Here is a 12,481-nt window from a genome sequence, read left to right on the forward strand (position 1 = left end):
GCAGTTGGGGAATATGGCATCGGCTCTAGAAACGCCAGAGGGGAGTTACTAGTAGAGTTTGCAGAACGCAATAATTTACGCATCTTGAATACCTTCTACAGAAAACGGGTTACTCGTAAGTGGACGTGGAGGAGTCCTAATGGCGAAACTAAAAATGAAATAGACTTCATAATGTGCGGCCACCCGGGCATTGTACAGGATGTGGAAGTAGTTAACAAGATCCGATGCAGTGACCATAGAATGGTAAGATCTAGAATTCAACTTGACGTGAGGAAGGAACGGCAGAAACTGATACGCAAGAAGCCGATTAATGAACTAGCTCTGAGAGGGAAAGTTCAGGAATTCAGAGTTTCACTTCAGAATAGGTACGCGGCTTTAACCGAGGAAACCGACCTTAGCGTTGACGCAATAAATGATAATCTGACTAGTATCATCAAGGAGTGTGCAGTGGAAGTGGGGGGTACAGTCGTTAGACAGGCCACTGGTAAGCTATCCCAAGAGACGAAAAACCTCATTAAGAAACGTCAAGGTATGAAAGCCTCAAATGCAACAGACAAAATAAAGCTGGCGGAGCTTTCGAAGTTAATCAATAGGCGTAAAGTAGCCGACATAAGAAAGTATAATATAGAGAGAATTGAGCATGCTCTAAAGAACGGAAGAAGCCTGAAAGCTATGAAGAGAAAACTGTGCATAGGCAAAAATCAGATGTATGCATTAAGGGACAAGGAAGGCAAGGTCAAAAACAATATGGATAGAATAGTTGAGGTAGCGGAAGAGTTCCACAGAGATCTGTACAGCAGCCGAGGCATTCAGGATGATAACGTAAGGAGGAGTAATAGCGCAGAGGAATCTGACATCCCAACAGTATTGACAGGAGAAGTAAAGAAAGCCCTAAAGGGAATGCAAAGAGGCAAAGCAGCTGGTGAGGATCAGGTAACATCAGATCTGTTGAAAGACGGTGGAGAGATTATGTTAGAGAAACTGGCCACCCTGTATACGAAGTGCCTCTCGACGGGGAGGATACCAGAATCTTGGAAGAATGCCAACATCATCTTGATCCATAAGAAAGGGGACGTCAAGGACCTGAAAAATTACAGGCCCATAAGCTTACTGTCCGTTGTCTACAAGCTATTTACAAAAGTAATTGCTAACAGAATTAATACCACAGGATTTCGTACAGGATTCTCAACAATAGACCATATTCATACTATCAATCAGGTGATAGAGAAATGCGCGGAATACAACCAACCCCTATACATAGCCTTCATAGATTATGAGAAGGCATTTGATTCGGTGGAGACATCAGCAGTCATGCAAGGCATCGACGAAGCCTATATAAACATAATGGAAGAAATCTACAGCGGATCCACAGCCATTATAGTCCTCCATAAAGAAAGCGACAGAATCCCAATAAAGAAGGGCGTACGGCAGGGAGACACGATCTCTCCAATGTTATTCACCGCGTTTTTACAGGAGGTTTTCAGGGCCCTAGAATGGGAAGAGTCAGGGATAAGAGTTAATGGAGAGTATCTCAGTAACCTACGATTCGCTGATGACATTGCATTGATGAGTAACGCTGGAGACAAATTGCAGCTCATGATTACTAAACTGGATACGGAAAGTAGAAGAGTAGGTCTGAAAATTAATATGCATAAAACTAAAGTAATGTGGAACAATCTTGGCAGAGAACAGCGCTTTGCGATATGTGGCGAGACACTGAAAGTTGTAAAGGAGTACGTCTACTTAGGACAGGTAGTAACCGCGGAGCCGAACCATGAGAGTGAAATAACTAGAAGAATAAGGATGGGTTGGGGCTCATTCGGCAAATATTGTCAAATCATGAATGGTAATCTACAACTATCCCTCAAGAGGAAGGTATATAACAGCTGCATCTTACCGGTACTTACCTACGGAGCAGAAACCTGGAGACTTACGAAGAGGGTTCAACTTAAATTGAGGACGACGCAGCGAGCGATGGAAAGGAAAATGATAGGTGTAACCTTAAGAGACAGGAAGAGAGCACCGTGGGTCAGGGAAGAAACGGGGGTTAAGGACATCATAGTTGAAATCAAGAAGAAGAAATGGATATGGGCCGGGCACGTAGCACGTCGGCAGGATAACCGGTGGTCATTAAGGGTAACTGACTGGATTCCAAGAGATGGCAAGCGCGTGAGGGGGAGACAGAAAATTAGGTGGGTAGATGAGATTAAGAAGTTTGCAGGTATTACGTGGCAGCAGAAAGCACAGGACCGGGTTTACTCGCGGAACATGGGAGAGGCCTTTGCCCTGCAGTGGGCGTAGACAGGCTGATGATGATGATCATTCTGGTATGTACCATGTGAACGTAACCACCAGGAGAGCTTCACGACATATGCATCATGTAAATTTTATTATTCATGTCCTGATATGCAAGATGATATGCGTATCATCTGATGCGTGTTTGTCACACACGCACGTCATGTGATGCACATTCCAATATATAGCAACATAACTAAACAACAACCATGGAGTCACGATGGCTTCTTGTCGTTTATATCATGGCGCATACTCGGCATGCACTTCGTGACAGTCATGTGGTCTGTAACTTATGTTCATCATGCCATGCACATTTTGTTGATTATCAAGCTAATGAAACGATCACGAGAACGCAACGACAGAGGCGGCTAGACACCTGTACATAAACAGATGAGGTCAAAGTTGCTTCGCTCGTTAAGAAATTCTTCGCATTTAACAATGACGCTATTGAATTTATATGGCTAATAAAGCATTTGTTGCCGTTTATTGGACGGAACCATCATTTGCAAGATGAATATTTCCATTACAATGCAAATAAAAGTATTTGTGAACTCTACAATCTACTGGCCACTAAAGGTCGCCAAGGCACTCTTTTGGCGACCTTTTTTTTAGAAACGCTGCAGAATCGTGCACTATTCTGTATAATGTACATCTTTCATTGCGCTCATCAGAGAAGTGCTTGTCCTATATGCTGAAAGTCATTTGTTTGTTACCACATGTTCCAGTTACCGAGAAACTTGTCTGCTTCCACACATGGTTATAATATGTCACTATATCATCATCATCCGACGCTTCCGGAAAACCTGTCTCTTTTCTACATAACAAATGACGACTAAGTTTGCCCAAGCTGGTTTGGAGATCTGCCTTTGTTCACTCACATTTATACTAGCTCAGCCCGTCGATCCATTGCTCTCCGCATTTCATCAATGCCACATGGAATGACAGCCGCTGCTTGTGCCGTCAGTACCATGAGCCCTGTAGAACTGAGTTTCCGTAAGCCTGTTGATCATGCAACATCCGAAAAAGAAGCGAAAAAATACCCTAAGGGCGTGTACATCTACGTAGCGAGAACTTCCGGCCATTGCTGTTGCCTAAATCTTGCTGGTTTGGTCCGTTGTCCACAATACTGCTACACTTCTATTCGTGGCCTTCGTCGCTTTGTTTTTTTTTTCCTTTCACCATGTGCGTATTGCTTTCATCCCCACTAGCAGAAGAGTTGGCAGTAAGTGTGGCGCTCGTATTCCCAGTCTTATCCAGTATGTAGCGGTATTTTGTTCCTGTTTTTACGTGACGATTGATCCGCAACGACCTCGCTTTTCTATTCTATTTCAGTCTACTTGTCTAATCAATCACCAGATTCCTCGATGCCCAGTTTCGCAGTGGCACGGCAATGGATCACTATTAGGGCCTAGTACCAATGCCTTGTGGTATTACGCTGAACGCTTGGCTCACGTATGTTCTCCGAGTTTTTCTGTTATTTCGCTACTCCAGGCGTCCCTAACTACGCAGCGAAGCCACAAACGTGCGCGCAATAGTGTTCCTGCTCCGGCCAACTTGATACTTTTTCCTTGTCTGACTGTGCCTTAAACCGTGAGCGCATAGAAGCTTATCCACAAACCGAGTAGGCGCTGCAGATCGTCATTTCCTGTGGATTAGTTGTTCCCATTGAAGCCTAGAATACGTTGCGGCACCGTGTGCACGCACCGCTAATGACACGTGGAACGCGCCTTCTATACAGATAGCGTATACATATAGCTGTATGCATATACTTATACGCTACCGGTACGGGTACGTGTGTCTATGCGAGAGTAGAAAAGTTACAGCAAAAATTTTATTGGTGACAATAACGAAGACTCGTCAACAGTCTGTCAGCACTGAGAAAACACGCCATGCGTATCAACGCGCTACCACTAACCTGATTTTTAAGGGAACAGTTACCCTTGTCGATAACACCCATGATTAACAATTCTAAAGCGCCGTAACAAAGCGCCTCAAGGCTCCCCGGCAGATTTTTTCCCCCTTCAATACGGTAAGGAGATTATACACCATTAGCTGTGAAAGCGTACTCTAGCTCAAATGACGTGAAGCAGTGCAAAAACTGAAAAGCGTGCTATGCTTCCGAGGTATTGTGCCACTCGTTCGCAGCATGGGCGACATTTCGATTAAGTGAAGGAATTTATTTCGTCGGAAGCGGGAAACAGTCGAAGCGACAGCAAGGTTTAGCATTCCGCTTGAACACGCCTACTAGCTTTGGCGGCGCAGTCAGCACATCATCAAGGAACCTCTTTAGTTTCGTTATTGCACAGGTGTTGCCCTGTGTGCGATGTCGGATACCTATGTCCCAATCGTCTCAACGCGCTGGCTTTCACTTCCGAAATTCTTCAGGAAATCATGAGGGTTTTGGCAAACTCACGCACATGCGCGCGGGACATTTTTAATGGCATCCCGTTCCTTTTGACGAGGCACGCTGCTTTATCGTAATTGTTGCAGCATCGGGCCTTGGGCACGAGTTAAAAACCGGCTGTGGAAACATCTTCATTTTTCCTGTGCTCGCGCGTCATCCCCGTAAAGGAGCACAGACATAAAAATTTCGCATCTTCTTTTTTTTCTGTTGCAATAAGTAGCTAACCACCCACTTATCACGGCTGGAAAGCTCGTTTGCTCGAGCGCACGACGGCTAATTATTTGGAGACGGTTTTATAGCGCCCAGTCGCAGTTTCGGTTTCAGAGAGCGCCGAGTGAGGCGGGACCCATAGTGGTTTTCATTGTAAACATGCCTCGATACGTCAGCACACAAAACCGCGTGCACATGAGTACCACGTTGACAACTCTTTTCAACGAAGGTTCCCTAGTGCTCCTTTAATACCATCTGAGACGTTGTAAATATGCGTGACCCACCAAAAATGCACTGCCGAGACAAGGACAACAGCCTTTGTACTCCCTTGCAAGTCTGCCCCCTGTTCCCGTTGAAAAGGTCTGCTAGAGGAGAGTGCTCGCAAGGGTCGTGGCAGCCAACACAAACTCGTGATACAGGTGGCGGTTGGTTGTTTACACGAAAGCCAAATGCGCGTTTGGCGTGCAGTGGCGCGACACGCACGTTAAAATCAAGAGTGCCTCGATGTCCTCCTCGCCCGCCCCTCCGGTGGGCAAGGAGGACATCGAGGCACTCTAGTTAAAATTGATTTTAAGTATGTTCTAGGCTACACTATCCGTTCACATTTCGTAGACGATGCGTGTGCGTCCAAGCAAATCTATCGCGCAAGTTATCCCACCTTCAGAATTTTGTGTCAGTATTTTTTTAAGAGCGTGGAGGAAGAGAGGCGGTGGCCCAGCGCGTTGCTTTACGGAAGGATGGACGCACGCACGTACGATTTCCAGAAGGAAGCTACCCTACGGGATGCTTGCAAATTAACACTGACACAGTCCCTCACGCATTTGCCTAAGACGACAGCCATCTTCTGCTTTTTTGTTTTCAGTCGATTGCCCCGCCACAGTAATCTAGTGGTTATTTATTTATTTATTTATTTATTTATTTATTTATTTATTTACACACGTACATCACGGATTCCACGTAGGATCATTGAGTGACCGGGGGCTCGACTGCTGACCCGAAGGTCGCGGGATCGAATCCCGGCCGCGGCGGCTGCATTTTCGATGGAGGTGCAAATGCTTGAGGCCTGTGTACTTAGACCTTGGTGCACGTTAAGAAACACCAGGTGGTCGAAATTTTTGGAGCCCTCCACTGCCGCATCTCTCATAATCATATCGTGGTTTTGGGGCGTTAAACCCCAGATATTCTTCTTCTTCTTCTTCTTCTTCTTCTTCTTATTATTATTATTATTATTATTATTATTATTATTATTATTATTATTATTATTATTCTCAGTCGATTGTACAGGTGGCGGCGCCCACCTGTATGAGCTCAGCATGCCTATTGCTGCAATAGCAGTGAAGATAGTAGCCAGTGGAGCCTTGGACTTGGGGCCCCACCCATCGAGCTCATGACCCCTTATCCCAACCCTTATGAATAAAGTTGTACTACTACTATCCGATCGACTAAGCACGGCTTAATCAGCGATTGTTTATCTGCCATTTTTTATCCCCATACTGGTATTGGCCTCGAGGCCCACCACTGGAAACGCCGGCGCCACCGCCGGCGTGACGTGCTTGGCAGGATCACGTGGTCTCAGCGGCCGCGTCGGCTGCTTGTGGCGCACTGCCGCGTGCTTTGAAAACGAGTTTCAAGTACCACATGCGCTGCGGTCTGTTCAAATTCGGAAGTTTTCTCTCATTTTCTACTCAATTGAAACCATAGTAATAGAGTGGCTGCCTCCGAAGGCGACGAACATGGGGCTCTACCGCTCGGTGCCGCAGTGCCGCGCTTACGCAAAGGAGCCCAGTGTCAGTCTGCACTGGTAACCGCGGGACAAGAAACAACGTGAAGCATGGGTTGTAAAGCTAAGAACCGGCAATTAGCCATCCGCTACGAGTCTTGTGTGCAACAAGCACTTCCGCGACGATGACTTTTGTTACTGCGTCGGGCCTGCGATGTTCGGTGAGTAGCAGACAGCGCGCACTGAGACGATGGCTCGCGCGCGCTTCCCGCCGGCAAATGATGCTTATCTGCCACAGGATGGTAAAAGCGCTACCTTTTACCACGTGCGATGCCATCTCAGAACCCTCCAATGCGACCTCTTGATCGTCGGCGCCGTGCTCAGCGTCCACAAAAATCGGCTGCAGATGCGCAAGTCATTGTTTAGATACGTTGAATTAAAAAAAAAAACGCACAGGGTCCCTTATGCGTTCGTTAAAGATGACTAGAAGGCGAAAGCCATTTTCTTCTTGTCAGTCGATGTACTGATTCTCCCGCGCCCCCCTCCAAAAGCGTTCTGCACCTAACGCGGTTTTGCACGGCGTCCGTGACCGATCACGGAGGCAATGCAAAGCGACCATGACGTGTGAATACGTCATCATGTGACGTCACATTATGTGACGTCATAATGACGCTACATATTTTGGCGATCTGTGACGTCATGATGACGTCATATGGTGACACAATCACGTGACGATTGTTTTTTGCATCACTCGTGTTGACGCCGCCGACGCGGGACGCCGACGGGAAACCTTCCCATTTGATGAGGCATGTATTGCTTCATAAGCTACATAAATTTTGCATTGCCTCCGTGATCGGCCCACCGATGATCGGCCCACCGGCCAACCCCATGTATTTTCTTGGAGCCTCATTTATTTACGTGGGAAAGATGCCACCCTGTTGGCGTTAGACACGACACTGCTGCCAAAATTGCTGTGGTACACGCCAAATAATTACTATCCTGTTTTGCGGCTGCTGGTTGCTGCAATACCTTCTATTTTATTCACCGCTATTTCAAGTTCATGTGGGTCCTAGTTCACAGCCGACGTTTGCAGAACAAGTCTGGCAAACGTTACTGTATTTTCTTTCTTTTCCTAGGTGTCGCATGCTACTACATGCTCGGTCTCGTAGACTGGTTCTCCTTCCACTAGCAATCTCGAAGTCGTGAAGCTTTGGTCTATGAATTGTTGATCACAGAGATCGGCAGGTTCACTGGAATGCAAACGTTACGATAATTAAGGAGCATTAAAAAAAGGCGTCGCATTTGCTCACGTTTTGTGTGAGCACCAAACGAAACGAATGCGCTGAATAAAGAAACAGAAGCAGCGGCATTTGCCCGCTGAGAAGACCGATCAATACGCAGTGCGAGACAACTTGTCAAATGACATTGAAACGTACCCGAATTTAGACCGAAAAGAAAAAAAGAACACTGAATCGTCGGGACGGCAGATCACGAAGTTGCCATGCGCACCGAAGCCGCAGTTGTAAGGAAATTGTTTTTGAACTGCTCTGATAGCGTCCGCGCAACAGTAGTTGTTTGTTTACTCACAAATTCTCATATTTTGCGGCCTAAAGTTCACAGCGCGGTGCCAAAACGCGCTCGTAGCAAAAGCGAAACCATTAGTACGAACATACATGCAGACTCTCATACATGCAGAGGCACCGTCAGTCGTCGCGAACCCGTGCGATCGCTGGCTTGAGGCTTCTTTCTGTTATGCTCCGTTTGGTTATACAGGCAGTCTACTCTAACGAGATATTTCACATAGTTTGCACTCAGCGAGTGACTGCCTTTCACGCAAGAAGCCGGTTCAGGGGTCTCCAACGCGGTGACCGCGTGAAGCGGTTGCTCGGTTTTCTGCAAAGAGACAGCGACTGTAGACTATCTTGTGCTTTCAGTTCGTCGAAAATGATTATTTTGACAGTAAAGAACATATTTCTTTTCGACAGTACCTGCAGAAGTGTACCGGAGGGCTTCCGCGAGGTGATTTTGTAGAGCGCCGACAGCAAAACCTATGGGGCGCGCGCCGGCGGCATCCTGCCTAGCACGCAATCGAGGCGCGTCCGATAGAGGGCGACTCCGTAACTCCTCGAGGCCAATAGTTGTGATGCACGAAGTAGTGGGGGCTTTAAAATAATTTTTGTCACTTCCAGGTCTTTGACGCCCACCTAAAAAAGTACACACGTTTTCTAAATTTTCGCTCCCATTAAAATGCAGCATCCGACGGCTGGCAGTAAACTCAGAGCCACGTCAACTTGGCCTATATATATATATATATATATATATATATATATATTCCTCCTGAGACCCGGCAATGGGAAATTTGTCCAATATATTGGACATTGCAACACAGCGCACCGCGGGGCTTTCCAAGCGCTTGCCTCCTCCCGGAAAGCGTTTCCTCGGCTGCTTGTGGGACCCGTGCTGCCATCTAGTGAATATGTGGTCAAAGTCGGTGTGTTCCCGCCTCTTCAGGAGCACTCGAAATGGCGGGATTGAGCACGAACGATTTTACGGCTGCCGCCTAAGAAGTAAGTGGATTTATATTCATTCTTGAATGTCTTAAAGGCGCATTTAAGCATTGATTTGTGTTCGTAAGACGTTGGAGCACACAAATAATTCATATTTGAGCACGAAATGGGGTAGTTTTTTTTGCATGCGTTGTGTATTTGACAATGTCCAATATAATGGACATTGTGTGTCAATGACAAACAAAAACACGACAGTACGCGCGTGTGCTCTCTTGGCGCTCTACAGAGAGTACTACGTTTTTCGCTGCAGTTCTCTCGTTATTACATTTACACTTCACGTATTTTCTTTTGTAAGTAAAGGCCCCGTGTGAGGTGATGCCACGGCTGAGAAAATCTTGGAGAGAATTGCAGAGCGGGACACCTCCGACTTGGACCTTTCGGACAGTGATGACGGACCTCTGCTGAAGGATCTTCGTGTTTACTTCATCGGTCCTGCACAATGAGTCAAGTTCTGAAGATGAAGATACAATGAATGAAGGCTCCCCTGTGGCGTCGAGCTCCACTCTCCACATCTTTCGGGACGCCAAAGACCCAGCCGTTGGAAAAAAGACAGAGCCCGGTGAATATTTACACTCTTGTTGCAGCTGTCATTTACTTTTTTCGGGCCAATATTAAGGCTATGCGTATTGATGCATTTAATTCATTTGCAGGATGACAAATTCGAAGATGTCAGCTTTTCAGCCCGTCGTCGACAAGCACCACCGGAAATCATGTGTCATCTTGATTACTTCAAACAGTACATTCCCGATGAGCTCTTTGACGCAATGGCAATGTCAATGAACACTGGGCATGTTCTTGCAGCAAATAAAAGCAGCAAATAAAAGTATATTCTGTTGTTAGATGTCTTTTTTTGGTCACTGGCCTCAACTACGCCCTACTATCTGTTTCCCCCAAAACATCCCCCTAGAGTCCCAATGTACATATATTGGACAGCGTGCTGCGGCCAAGTAACATAATATATTGAAAAACTACGTGACACTTTTCACCTTTGCACTCAGAAAAAGCAGTTCTGAAAGTTTAACAAAAATCCATGACCCTAAATTCACTGTGGGCTCAGGAGGATATATATATATATATATATATATATAGTTCAGGGGCTATATCGTGCCGTGTGTCAGCACTAGAAGTCAGCATTCGTGGCCCACTTCAAAGCTTCGTCGCACCGTGTTTATGTCGCAATAAGGACCTCGGCCGCGCCTTGGCTCTGCATGTGATCACCCCTGGCTGATTTATTCCAGGCCATTGGCGTCTTTCCATGGCTTTTAAATATCGTCTTTACGAATTAGAAAAAAAAATTGTATATAGTGTCCATAGCTGCGCTTAAGAGAGTTAATAATTGCGCTAGCTCGGTTAACTTTCTGTGATAGGAACTCTTTGTAGAATGTACAGTTTCGGTTAACTTTAAGACCCTTTGTATAAACGTATGGACTGTCTTGACGCAGACGATCGGCTAGGACCTGGTTGTTGACCGTCTGCCACCTCCATTGTACGCAAATGGAGCAAGCGCAAGCCAGCGCAACCATACACACGTCTTAATCCTATGCGTTGTTGGGCCAGGCGCATGCTGACGTGCCAGAACGCCTCGGCGCAGACGAGCGCTGCCACGGGAGCATGGAGAAGTGCGCACTATGCGCCTGACGCGAGCGTCACGTAAGCGCAGCGGAGCTTGTGCAGGTGCTGCCGGCGCCAGCGAGCGCCCCACGAGAACGGAGGCAATGGCGCACGTTAGGCGTGGGCGTAGCCAGTGACGTCACTATTTTCTTTACTATAAACCTAGACGAAAGGTAAGTACAGTACATTACTGTAGTCTACTCTTCTACATGTACCTGCACAGCAAACCCCGTTTCTCTACATCTATTTGCAGAGAAGGTACAGGGATTCTACGGTCTGGTGAGACTCTGAATTAATCCTAATTAAATATTGAACGTGGTTAGTATACTCTTTCCTAGCCCAGCACATGCGTATTACGTACCCACGAAACATTACGTTCCTATGTTTACGTACGGCGGAGCTATTCGCAGTGCCTATACACTGTCAGTGCCACCAAGCGGATGTCAGGAGAACCCCCCCAGAGGAGGTTCAGCAGACGACCAACTGGCAGCTCTGGCAGCCTTTCCCTTGTTCGTGTGTGCTAGTACGACTGTTAAAGCGTTGGAAGGAAAGGAACACTACGACTTCGCATGTTTCCTGCATCAGTGAACAAACCGGGCCCTCCGTGACAGGAGAAATCGGATTCGCTCTTGCGAGACGCCAAGTATTCGTGAAAATACGTGGCAAGTCGTGCTTTCTATGACAGCCCACAGCGTACACATATCAGCCTTTGCGAGGTCTTCTGTAGCCACGTAGGTTCGTTAAATGTTATCGTCTGACCTTTTCAGTTGAAACTCGCCCTGTTTTGCTTCCATATAGCATTCGTCAGTGTTTTTGTAGTGCATGATGCATGAATCCCATAACATTGTACGGGGTTAATAAACACATATAGCCACTTTGCTTGGAGAACATTAAATACCAGCATATGCTCAACACGGTTTCCGACGGAGATAATCTAACCATACCTAATTAGATGGTATTATACATGATTTTGCAGAGGCTTTAGATACAGGGAAGCAGGTGGACGAAATCTTCATCTTTAAAAATGCATTTCATAAAATGTCGAACAAAAATTCATTCATAAACTGTATATGCTATGGAATCAACAACGAAGAAATATTAAGTTGGATTAGGGGCCTGGCCTATCTTTCAAATCGCTGTCAGTGTGTGTCGTTCAATTGGGTTTCTCCCGAAACTGTGTCACTTGGTTCTGTCGTTCCCCAGGGGTTCGTTCTCGGGCCTTCCCTTTTTTTAGTGTTTATAAACGACATTGTTAAAGACATTTAAACGAACTTTAGGTTGTATGCAGATGATTGCGTTTTGTATCAAACTCTGAGTTTTGTACAGGATCAGGCGAGATTAAATGATGATTTTGCGAAGTTTATTTTATTGTTTGAGCAGTGGCAAATGACCAAAATTTTTGAAAACGGCTTTTATGAGAATCAATAACAAAACGAAACCACTGCCCTTTACATATTCTAATGGGGACCACGTCCTTTCCGAGGTTGAGCACTCTATAAACACTTAGGATTGCCAATGACTAACAAACTCTCCTGGAACACACATAGATAATTGCTGTAGCCAGTGCCATAGGGAAGTTGTTATTTTTAAGGCGTACACTCAAGCTAGCTACCCCTCAAGTGCGTTTGCTTGCCTACAAATCAAATACCCATCGCATCTTGGAGTATCCCATGA

This window comes from Rhipicephalus sanguineus, chromosome 11 (assembly GCF_013339695.2).
Source record: "Rhipicephalus sanguineus isolate Rsan-2018 chromosome 11, BIME_Rsan_1.4, whole genome shotgun sequence".
Lineage (NCBI taxonomy): Eukaryota > Metazoa > Arthropoda > Arachnida > Ixodida > Ixodidae > Rhipicephalus > Rhipicephalus sanguineus.